Genomic DNA, 11,769 nt, shown 5'->3' with positions numbered 1-11,769 from the left:
TAAATCAAGATTCTATTTGTGTTCCTATGGATTAATAAATCATTTCTGACCACAAAAGAAAATTAAAACCTCCTTCTTCATCTATCTTTCCCTCATTCCAAACACATTTTAATTAAGCTATCCAATAGAGGTCACCCGGATAAAGGTATAGCAGTACTAAGTTTATCTCTTGGAGACCAACATATGATTATATTGGTTGGTTCTTTTGAGTCCAGGTAGATGTAACAAAATTTATGATGTCTTTGAAAAGATGTTGTCACTAACTTGAGTGAATATCTCATATGAGGAGTATAGAGATTCCCAAATCTGCAAGCTCACTGATGTGGGATACAAATTCTACATCTGTGCACTTGTCATTACTTGGCTCTTTGACTTTGCTTGTAGGGAGAAGATTGTATCCAGATGGGAATTTGTCACCTGACTACTCTAATAGTGTGCTACAGTTAATTTATTTCTTTGCAATCATGACCTGTCTTCTTTTACTATGCCTGACTACTTCTCCACTAGCCTACAGGCATGTGTCACATTCTCAGTGGTCTGATCCCCTTGTAAGAACACCACCAGGCACACCAGGGATTGACTTTCTGAGCAGCTGCCAGCTGGGGAAGTCATTAATGGAAATATTCATCCATTGAAACAGTGCCAAATAGCAGGCAGTCTTGTGAAACCATTGTGGCTTTGAGGGGACAAATTACTGCTTCTGAATAAGGGACACCACAGTATTTGTAGAGACCAAGGTGTTGCATGTGATAGTAGTAGTTTGTCCATCCATGAAAATAGTCTTCTGAATTTGGGATCTCTAAAACTTAATAGTAGTTTGTGGGGGAAGTCCCTACTATTTTGTATCAATATATTGTGGTTTGGGTCTTAGGCACAGATTTATCTTTTTGAAAAAATACTTTCCCTGTTCTAGAAAAAAGACATCAAACTATATGGTCATGTGTTCATTGGGAACTGGCCTAGTAGGAGAACAAAGGCCATATAAAAATTTAAAGAAAGAGGACCAGAGAGATAACGTGGAGGTAGGGTGTTTGCCTTGCATGCAGAAGGATGGTGGTTCAAATTCTGGCATCCCATATGATCTCCCGAGCCTGCCAGGAGCAATTTCTGAGCATAGAAATTGCTCAGGAGCAACCCCTGAGTGCTGCTGAGTGTGACCCAAAAACACAAACAAAAAATTTTAAAAAAGATGTAACGACTCTCTTGGATGGCTTTGGTGGTTGTGCACTCATCACCAACTGCAAGATTCACCAGGTAGGTTGAGTAAAATGAGAAAAGTTGAGCTATTCTTATATGGTCATTAGGATGGAATGAGAAATTAGAAAGCCTGTCAGGAGAATGGACTGGGGTTAATATTTAACTTTCTGGGATACTATTAAACACCACATTATACCCAAATATAAAAAAAGGCTTTTAATCTGTTATCTCTTCAGTGTTCTTCCTCTCATTAGGAAGATTATTTTTTCTCAGCCGCCTCTTTTAGCCATCATCCTTTACAAATAATTTATTAGATGTAAATCAGTAGGTAAAACAATGATTCTGTTGTAAGTAAAAGAATTGTAGGACTTCTGATTTTGAGAATTCTTTCAATAGTGAACTGTATGTGTACTGACTAGCACTGATAATAAAGAAGAATGAGAGAGAAAAAACACATTTGAATATGATATGTTATTTTTACTAAAGGGGCCAGATCTTTTAAAATTTTTCACCTTTCTTTTTTTAACTGTAGGGGAGGAGCAAAAATTATAAAAATGATGGAGATGTGCAGAGCATCATGGTGAGCACCCCCGTACCCCAGAAGAAAAAAAACAAAAGCCGAGGCCCAGATGGATTCATAAGTGAATTATTTTCTTTGATTTTGGGTCACACTTGGCAGCACTCAGGGATTACTCCTGGATCTGTACTCAGAAATCATTCCTGGCAGACTCGGGGAATGATATGGGATGCTGGGTATCGAACCCAGGTCTTCCAGGATCAGTTGCAAGATAAATGTCTTACCTACTGTGTTAATGCTCCAGTCCCACAACTGAATACTTTCAAACCTTCAAAAAGATATACAGCAAGACCTCTTCAAGCTCTTCTAGGACATTGTAAAACAGAAACACTCCTAAATAGTTTCTATGAAGCTAACATCACCTTGATACCAAAAGCAAAAAAACAAAAACAAAACAAAACAAAACAAAACAAAAAAACTACCAAAAAAGAGAGAAATATATATCCATATCCTTTATGAACACAGGTGCAAAGATCCTCCACAAAATACTAGTAAATAGAATCATAATTCATCAAGAAGCTCATACAGCATGGACAAGGATTAATTCCAGGAATGCAAGGATGGTTTAATATATGCAAGTCAATCAATATAATACACCATATAAATAGAAGAAAAGAGAACATAAAAAATCATGTCAATTAATGCTGAGAAAGCATTCGACAATGTCCAGCATCATTCATGATGAAAACTCTCAACAAGGTGGGAATTGAAGGAACTCAACATTACTAAAGCCATTTATCACAGATTCATTGAAAGCATTATACACAATAGGGAAAAACTAAAATGCTATCACTAAGATCTGGCATAAGTCAAGGTTGTCCCCTCTTTATACTTGTATTTAATATTTTAATTTAATTTAATTTAATATTTTAATATTTAATATAATATTTGCCAAAGCAATTAGGATTCAAGGGCATCCTTGGGAAAGGAAGAAGTGAAGCTCTCATTGTTTGTAGCTAACATGATACTATCTCTAGAAAGTCCTAAAGTCTCCACTAAAAAGCTCCTAGAAACAGACTGGTATAGTAAAGTGGCAGGCTATAAAGTTCATATGCAAAAATCAATGGCTTTTATAGACACAAATTATGGAAGATACAAAAAAAAGATATTAAAAACACAGTCCTGGGGCCTGAGCAATAGCACAGCGGTAGGGTGTTTGCCTGGCATGCAGCTACTCAGGACTGACTTGGGTTCAATCCCCAGCATCCCATATGGTCCCCCAAGCCAGGAGCTATTTCTGAGCAAATAGCCAAGAGTAACTCCTGAGAATCACCGGGTGTGGCCCAAAGGCCCAAAATAAATAAAGAAAAATAAAATAAAGAAAAATGAAAACCAAATCTCATTCACTACTGTACACCAAAAAATCAATTATTCTGGAGTCAACTTAACTAAAGAGATGAAAGGTCTATACTAAGAAAACTACAAAACGCTGCTTCAAGAAATGAGAGAACTAAAGGAAATGGAAATTTATACCCTGAACACGGAACATGAGGATTAACATCATTAAAATGTCATTTCCTCCCACAACATTGTACAAATTTAATGCAATCTCTCTAAGGATACCCATAACATTTTTCAAACAAATGGATTAGATGTTCTTGAAATTCATATGGAACAATAAATAAACTTTCATGAATAGCTAAAGTAAATCTTGTCAATAAGAAGATGGGCGGAATAATTTTTTCCAACTTTAAGCTGTACTATAAAGCAGTAGTATTAAAACATCATGGTATTGGAATAAAGACAGACCCTTAGATCAATGGACTAGACTTGAATATTCATAGATGAAACCATAGGTTTATGATCAATTAATTTTTGATAAAGTAGCAAGAAATACAAAGTGGAGTAAGGTAAGTCTCTTCAACAAGTGGTGCTGGGAAAATTGGTCAACTACATGCAAAAAAATAAACTCAGACCACAGCTTACCACCATGCAAAAAGGTTAAGTCAAAATGAATTAAAGACCTTGATATCAGACCTGAAACTATAAGGTATATAGAAGAAAACATAAGCAGAACACTCCATGACATTGAAGCTAAAGGCATCTTCAAGGATGAAACACCACTGGCTAAGCAACTAGAAGTAAAGATAAACAAATGGGACTACATTAAACTCAAAGGCTTCTGCATATAAAAGGAAATAGTGACCAGGATACAAAGGCTACCCACAGATTGGGAGAAACTTTTCACTCAATTACCATTAGAGAAGGGGTTAATATTTAAGATAGACAAGGCCCTGTGGAACATTTCAAGAAAAAAACCATCTAACTTCATAAAAAACTGGGGAGAAGAAATGAACAGACATTTCCTCAGAGAAAAAATGTGCCAAAAGGCACATAAAATAATGCCCATCATCACTAATCATCAGGGAGATGCAAATCAAACCAACAATGAGGTATCATCTCAAACCCAGAGACTGGTACACATTACAAACTACAAGAACAACCAGTGCTAACATGGATACAGGGAGACAGGGAGTTTTAGTCACTACTCATGAGAATACAAATTGGTCCAGCTATTCTGGTAAACAACATGGTTATTCCTCAAAATATTGAAATTGACCTCGTGTATAATCCAGCAATACCAGTTCTAGGGATACACCCCAGGAATAAAAATTAAAAAAAAAACACAATACAAAAATGCCCTCTGCTCTACTATATTTATTGCAGCATTACTTACAATAGCAAGAATGTGAAAACAACCCAGATGCCCAACAACAGAAGAGTGGTTAAATAAACCGTGGTGTATAATAAATCGTGGTGTGTGCATACACACACACACACACACACACATATAATGGAATACTAGGCAGCCATTAGGTTAATGAAATTATGAAAGTTGCCTATACATAGATGAACATGGATCTTATGCTGAGTGAAATGAGTCAAAGGAAAGGAATAGACATAGAATAATCTCACTCATTTGTGGGATATAAGAAAAAGAAGGGAAATTTTGGTTATCATATTCAGAGAAAATAGGAATGAGGATCAAGAGGACCAGTTCATAGTAAGGAGCTTGCCAGAAAGAGTGGTGATTGCAGTTAGAGACAAGAAGTCTATTAGTGACATTTAAGAAGCCCTGCCATTAACAATAGTTCAACCACATATAGAAAGAAAATGTAGAGAGAGTGAGAGAAAGAGAATCAAATTGCCTGCCCTAGAGACAGGCAGGGCTAGGGAAGTGAGGAGGTCAGATGGTAACAGGAGACATTGGTGGAGAGAAGGTATACTGGTTAATAGTTATACACATTTTATGACTGAAACCCAACAATGAACAATTTTGTAATCTCGGTGCTTTAGTAAAGCAATTAATTCAAAAAAGAATTATAAAAGTAAATTTAAATGGGTGGCATTTGTACAAGTAAGAAAACTGAATTTTCTGAACTATGTTTGTTTTTTACTGAATCATCATGAATTACAAAGAATTTCATGACTGAATTTCAGTTGTACAATGCTTCACACCAATCCCTTCACCAGTGCCAACTTTCTTCCAACAATGCCCCCAATTTACTGTCTACAGTCCTCCACCTGGCTTCATGACAGACACTTCCCTGCTTCACCATTGTCCTAGTTGTATTCTCTTCCCTAACTTACTCCCTGATCCTTCCCCACCTCCATCCCAGTGAAAAGCTTCCTACTGAAGATCAATTCTCCTGCTCTTCATTTCTTGTTTTGGAAGATTTAATATACCCCAAAGCAATTTCTTTATGTTCCACATACAGGAGAAAACCTTCTGAATCTGCTACTTTCTTCTGATTTCACTCAGCATAATATACTCCAGATCCATACACATAGTAGAAAATTGTATGATTTGCTGAGATATGATTAGTTGAGATCATCTGACTTTCAAGTCTTAATCTTAGTCTCCAGTATTCCTAAATCAGACATTGATATAATATATGAGATTGTCTCCTGATTGGCTTCTTGGTTGGCCTGCAGACAATTAGTTTGTTCACTTAACACCCAAAACCAGGATCTAAGCAATTGGAAATTCTTGCAACATGGACTTTGCTGCCTTACCTCATTCCCAGAAACTGCTTAAGAACCCATTCTTTATCTCCAGGACTTTTTTTTTTTTTTATGAATTCAGGTACCGTCCCCCTACCTTTTTGTATTTCTGGAAGTCCTGGTTGTTGAAAACACACTTTACAAAAGCATTATTAGGACTAGTGCTTGGAATTCGTGGATCACATGCCCACAGTTGAGCCATGTGATAACTTCAGGAGTTCTTTATTATTATTATTATTATTATTATTATTATTACTGTTATTCTCCATAGGAACACACCAATTTGAATGCCAATATGTATCTGAAGCCTCTTTTTGTTCAGAAACAAAAGATGTAACAATGATCAACTAGTAAAAAGAGCTTACTAAGCTTTTGACAGTGACTTGACCTCATTGTGAGATGAAGTACTCTGCTGTACTCTTTTTTCCTGCCTTTTCTTCTCTTTTCTTTTATTATTTATTAATTTTTATTTTTTAAAAATAATTTCATTTCTGTTTACCTCGAAACAAATGTATTATGATCAACTATGTCAACTATGTAATACATGGTCTTTAAATAAAGTAAAAGAAAGAATATGCCCTTGAAATAGTAATATATGACCATCTGGACAGTGTCTATATTTATATTTAGCTGAAGACTCTCTTGACACTTTCATAATTTGGTGGGCTGATGTAAAATTTTATTCAGTTTCCCAAGACAAAGCTGCTTTTTACCTTTTATCCTTTTGTTTGGTTGGGTTTTGTTTTGTTTTGTTTTGTGTTTGGGCCACACCTGGTGACACTCAGGAGTTACTCGTGGCTATGCGCTCAGAAATCACTCCTGATTAGGGGGAAAACATGGGACGCTGGGATCGAATCAGGTCCATCCTGGATCAGCTACACGCAAGGCAAACACCCCACTGCTGTGGTATCTCTCCGTCCCCTGGTTGGTTTTTCTTGACCACACTCGGCACTGGCAGTACTCAGGAGTTACTCCTAGCTCTGTGCTCAGAAATTAGTGCTGGCAGGCTTGAGGGACAATATGTGATACGAGGTGCAAGGCTGCTCATGTGCAAGACAAGCACCCTATACGCTGTGCTATCACTTTGATCCCGCCTTTTATTTATTTGAAGGGGTCTCCTGTGCAGAACTCAGAGGACCTGGGGGCCCTTCCTAGGAATTCTTGGCAATTTGGACTAGTCTAGTGGATCAATGCTAGGGTATGTGACACTCTTCTGGTTTTAGATGTGGATGACAACTAGGACTACCCTTATGATGCTCACCCTAGAGAGTCTCTAGGTCACACATGGTTTTACCTGGGGTCTCCAAGGCTACATTCAATAATGCTCAAAAAACTATGTGGCACAAGGTATTGAACTGAAGACATTAATGTGCAATGTAAATACTTCAATACCTGTACTATCCCTCTGGTTTGCTAGACAATGTTGTTTGCATTTCCTTGGTTCTAACTATGTATTTTCAGAGTATGTCTGGGATGCTTCTCAGATTGCAAACCACTGATTAGCAAATTCACAAGACTAAATTTCTAATGTGATCTTTCCTTCCTAATATCTAGTAGTCAATTATTGCTTCCAAGATTTTCCAAATTATTATTTAGTTGCCACTTAATGAGCTCTCGTTGTTCAATGTGCTGTTCCTGTACTCTGGTTTTGCAAAGAAGCAGTATTATATCTCATTTTAGATGAGAGAAAGCCTGAAAATCATAAGGTGGTGTCTCTGGTGAAAACTCAAAGTTGCCTGTGTTCAGAGACATTGATTTTTTTTTCTGCTTTGGCATCAGCACAATTTGAGGTTTTGGGACAGGAGGAATGACTGATGCTAAAACTTCTCAAAACCCATATCAGATTTTGTAATGTATTAGGAGCATAAACTTCATCTGTTTAATTTTAACAGATTTCAGAGTCACAGGTTATAAAAGTAAGTGAGGTTGGTCTGAATGACTTTATTGTTTGTAGCCTATATTAGAAACTGTGAGGACCAAGATAGAGCTCATATCACCATCAATCCTGGGAATTTCTACCTCATAGACTAGAATCCAAGGGATTTCACTATTCAAGAGCAATCCAGTTTGTTGAGTCCTATAAATGTTCTACCCTCTCCCATCACCACCTAAGATCACAGTATTTTAATCATTTCCCCCATGAACATATGGAATCAAAATGGTTTAAGAAACTTGACCTTTGCTTTGAAATATGTAATATTTCTTATGCATATTCCTTATTCATGTAAGCGATTCAGATGTTTGGAAAGGTCAAAGACCACATTTGAGGCATATCCTGGTGGATGACAGTATATTTGAAGAGGCAAATTGATTACAAAGCTTTAAAGAAGTGCATATATATGAGTTCTCAGGTACTGCTGAAATTTAAGACAGGAAAGAAAAAGTGATTTGATCTGATCATACGGAACAGAGGTAAAAAGCAGCAGCACTTTTACTGCCAAGATAGATGACAGTGATGATGAGAAAAATGCTGAGAGCATATTATGGCTGGATTGATAAATGCCATCCCAAAATCTAACTCAATATTTGAATGCTATAAATTGTGTTGTGAAATATAAGGATTAAATAAACCTTTGGGACTTTTTGCGACTGATTCAAGGTGACTGGGTTTAAACTGCTACTGACTAAATGGATGGGTGTCAAATAATGGTATTAGCAACTTAAAAATATTCTAACAAATCGGGGCTAAAGTCTGGCTTAAGTTGCACAAAAGTCTTCCCAGATCACCTGGGCTCTGCTTGGCCCAATTCTGTGGTTAAAATGATACTCAAGAACTGAAAATGTATCTCAAGTGGTGGTACAAGACTCTGGGATTCATCCATCCATCTATGTAGTACCCAAAGCACTGCTGTATGTAATCACTGAGCACCACTACCATGATGAAAGTTGGTAATCAGAGACATGGAATAGAATAAATACTATTCTTAGTAGTATATCAAACTTATTTATAGAACCAAGGAGATTCCATCAAGTACTCCTGTTGTGCTAAAAATATGCTCTGCTTATAGTCAGGCTATCTGCATGTGTCCTTTAAACCTTCACCTATGTTTGTATATATATACAACTATCACTGATAGATTTCAGCTCATCACCTTAGGCTCTAAGATTTCACACTCAATTAGGAGGAAATGATGTTTTTTGTGTACAGTCAGTCTTCAAATGTTTGGGAATTAAAGCTTATTTAGAATTATACCCATGTCCACCAAGGATATAAACAAAAATGTCAGTAACTGAAATTGCCCAAAACTTAAAAAACACCAGCAGCAGCATTAGTAAGTATAAATAAATTTACTGTTTATATGATAAAATGCTATCACACATGAAAATGAGTAACAATAGCTCATTTGGATGGAAATAAAGGACTATTCTCCAAAATTGCTTTTGGCAGCTTTCCGTACCTGCCACAATTAGATCCTGCAAGTATCTTTTCCTGGCTCTCTCCATTCCAGAAGCAGGTTAGTGGATAGAGAATTGAATATCCTGCTCTATTAGACCCAATGAGAATTTCTAATCCAGACCTCATGAGGACCTTTGACCTGACCCTCAATTGTGGGAGGTAGCTCAGCAGATAGAGTAATAAGAGGTCCATCTTCAATATAGTGTCACTGCACTGCCAGACATAATAAAGAAGCAGAGGAAATTCACTTGCATTAATTCACTTGCAACAAAAGCTTTGGAAAGGCCCCATGCACACAAGACTTCTCCTATAACCAGTATGAGAATTTCAAAAGAACAATGATTAGGCTGCTCAATGAATTGTGGAAAACAATAGAGGACAGTTCTAACAAGTAAAGTATGAGAAAACTTCAATCAAAAATCACCAATCTGAAGTGCCTATTAGAACTAAAAGGCACAATAGAAGGAATAAACAACAGAAGCAGAGGACTGAATCAGTATGCCAGAAGACAAAGTGTATGAAACCACCCAGAAAAAAAAAACAGAAGGAAAAAAGATAAAGAAAATCAAATAAAACATCGGAGAGTTATGAGCAGCTAGACAAGAAATAACTTACAAATTATAGAAGCCTGGAAGAAAAGAGACAATTATGGAAGGAGTTTTGATGAGAAAAATATAGCTCAAAACTTCTGTAATTAGAGGTTTGACTTATGAACTTCCAAATCCAGGAAACTCAAAGATTTCCTGTTAGAATAAACCCAAATAGAAAAATACAAAAACATAGTAATATGGCAGAGTCAAAAGTAGAGATCATAGAAAGAGCCAAAGATTCCCAAAATTTTTTCAAAAATCCAAAAGTTATCTATAAGCAAAGCTTCCATGAAAATCACAGAAGAACTTTCTAAATCTAATACAACACTTCAAGCTAGAAGAAAATGGTAGGCTATGTCTAACACAGATAATGAAATACACATCTAAACAAAAGTACTTCATCAAATAATCATTCCAATTTGATGGTACAATGCAAAACTTTATTGGCAAGCTACAACTAAAGATGTCCTTATTTGCTAAATACACTGAAAAATGGTTTCATATAAAGGCAAATTAAAGACCACATCTTTGTGTTCACCATTTTGCCTGATGGACCCATGCATGTGCAATATGAAGATTTAGAAGTATTATTTCTGTTTTACTCTGGCCATGACATAATGTTCATTTGGAATGATTGCAATTACATTCAGATCCTGTAAATTCTAGTGCCATAAAAACTAAGAAAATATGAAAAGTGAGGCTGATGAAAGCCTTCAGGAAAGCTTCAAAAAGGTAAAAAGCTTACAGTGGATAATTTATTTTAATTTGAAATCCAAAGAAATAAACTTATCAAGTACCAGTGAGAGCTATGGAATAAGACCATTGATAGAATGAAAATAGTCAAAAAAGGTCAAGAAAAAATAGCAAGCTAAACTTATAATGAACAGATTGAAGAAAAATAAAGAACTGCAGAAAGTTGAAGACATCAAAGAAGCAAAGCCAAATAAGCATCTTATGCTCGACCCTATTACAGGCAAAGGAAAGCAGCTGGAAGAAAAAGGCTAGAATTGCAACAGGATGTGGACATGGAATATGTTTAAAAATCCGATTGCCTATAACTTTGGGGGGTGGCCCACACCCAGTGACGCTCAGAGGTTACTCCTAGCTATGCGCTCAAAAATTCCTCCTGGCTTGGGGGGCCATAAGGGATGCAGAGGGATTGAACCCAGGTCAGTCCTGGGCAGTGGCGTACAAAGCAAATGCCCTACCGCTGCGTTGCCACTGCAGCCCCAGCCTATAACCATTTCTATAAGGCATTTGAAAATCTTCTTTGGCTACTGGAAACTTCTAAATTATTGTTTTATTTTCTTTAAATATTTGATAAGTTCTTTTAAATTAAAATTTTTTCTTTAAGTAGCACATTTATTTAAACACCATGATTACAAAAATGTTTGTAATTGGGTATAAGTTATAAAAAGAATACCCCCCTTTACCAGTGTAAATTAAAGGTTTGAAGATCTGTCTATCTTGTTACTAACTCCAAAGTATAAGTTAGTATAGGTATTAGGTTATATCTCATTATAAAACTGTCACTGACATATAGTTATGCAAGTCTTGAAAAAAATGAAGGTCATACTGTGGGTCATACTACCTGGATATGGTATTGGTAGTTTTTATTAATAACTGACAAATATTAGTAACATAAAATTTTCTTTGAATTAAAATATTTTCTTTATTAATGTGTAGAAGGGGAATATAATGAGGAGTGAACAATCTGTGACAATTAAGTAATTACATTTGCTTTCTTGTTTTGATTTTTTTGTTTTGTTTTTGGGCCACACCCAGTGACACTCAGGGGTTACTCCTGGCTATGCACTCAGAAATTGTTCCTGGCTCAGGGAATGATATGGGACATCAGAGGTCAAACGTAGGTTCATCTTGGGTCAGCCCATGCAAGGCAAACACCGTTCCATTGTGCTATTGCTCCAGCCACTGTTTTCTTTTTTGACTTCAGAAAATTATAATGGGCACATGTATTGAGGACTAATTACATTGAACTATTT

General features: G+C 36.3%; 1 pseudogene; it reads left to right on the top strand.

Moving 5' to 3' along the window:
* The first annotated feature begins 10,336 nt into the window (after window positions 1-10,336).
* Window positions 10,337-10,806, top strand: LOC126008066 (probable ribosome biogenesis protein RLP24; annotated as a pseudogene).
* Window positions 10,807-11,769: the final 963 nt, after the last annotated feature.

This window comes from Suncus etruscus, chromosome 1 (assembly GCF_024139225.1).
Source record: "Suncus etruscus isolate mSunEtr1 chromosome 1, mSunEtr1.pri.cur, whole genome shotgun sequence".
NCBI lineage: Eukaryota > Metazoa > Chordata > Mammalia > Eulipotyphla > Soricidae > Suncus > Suncus etruscus.
This window is presented reverse-complemented; position numbering and strand designations above follow the sequence as displayed.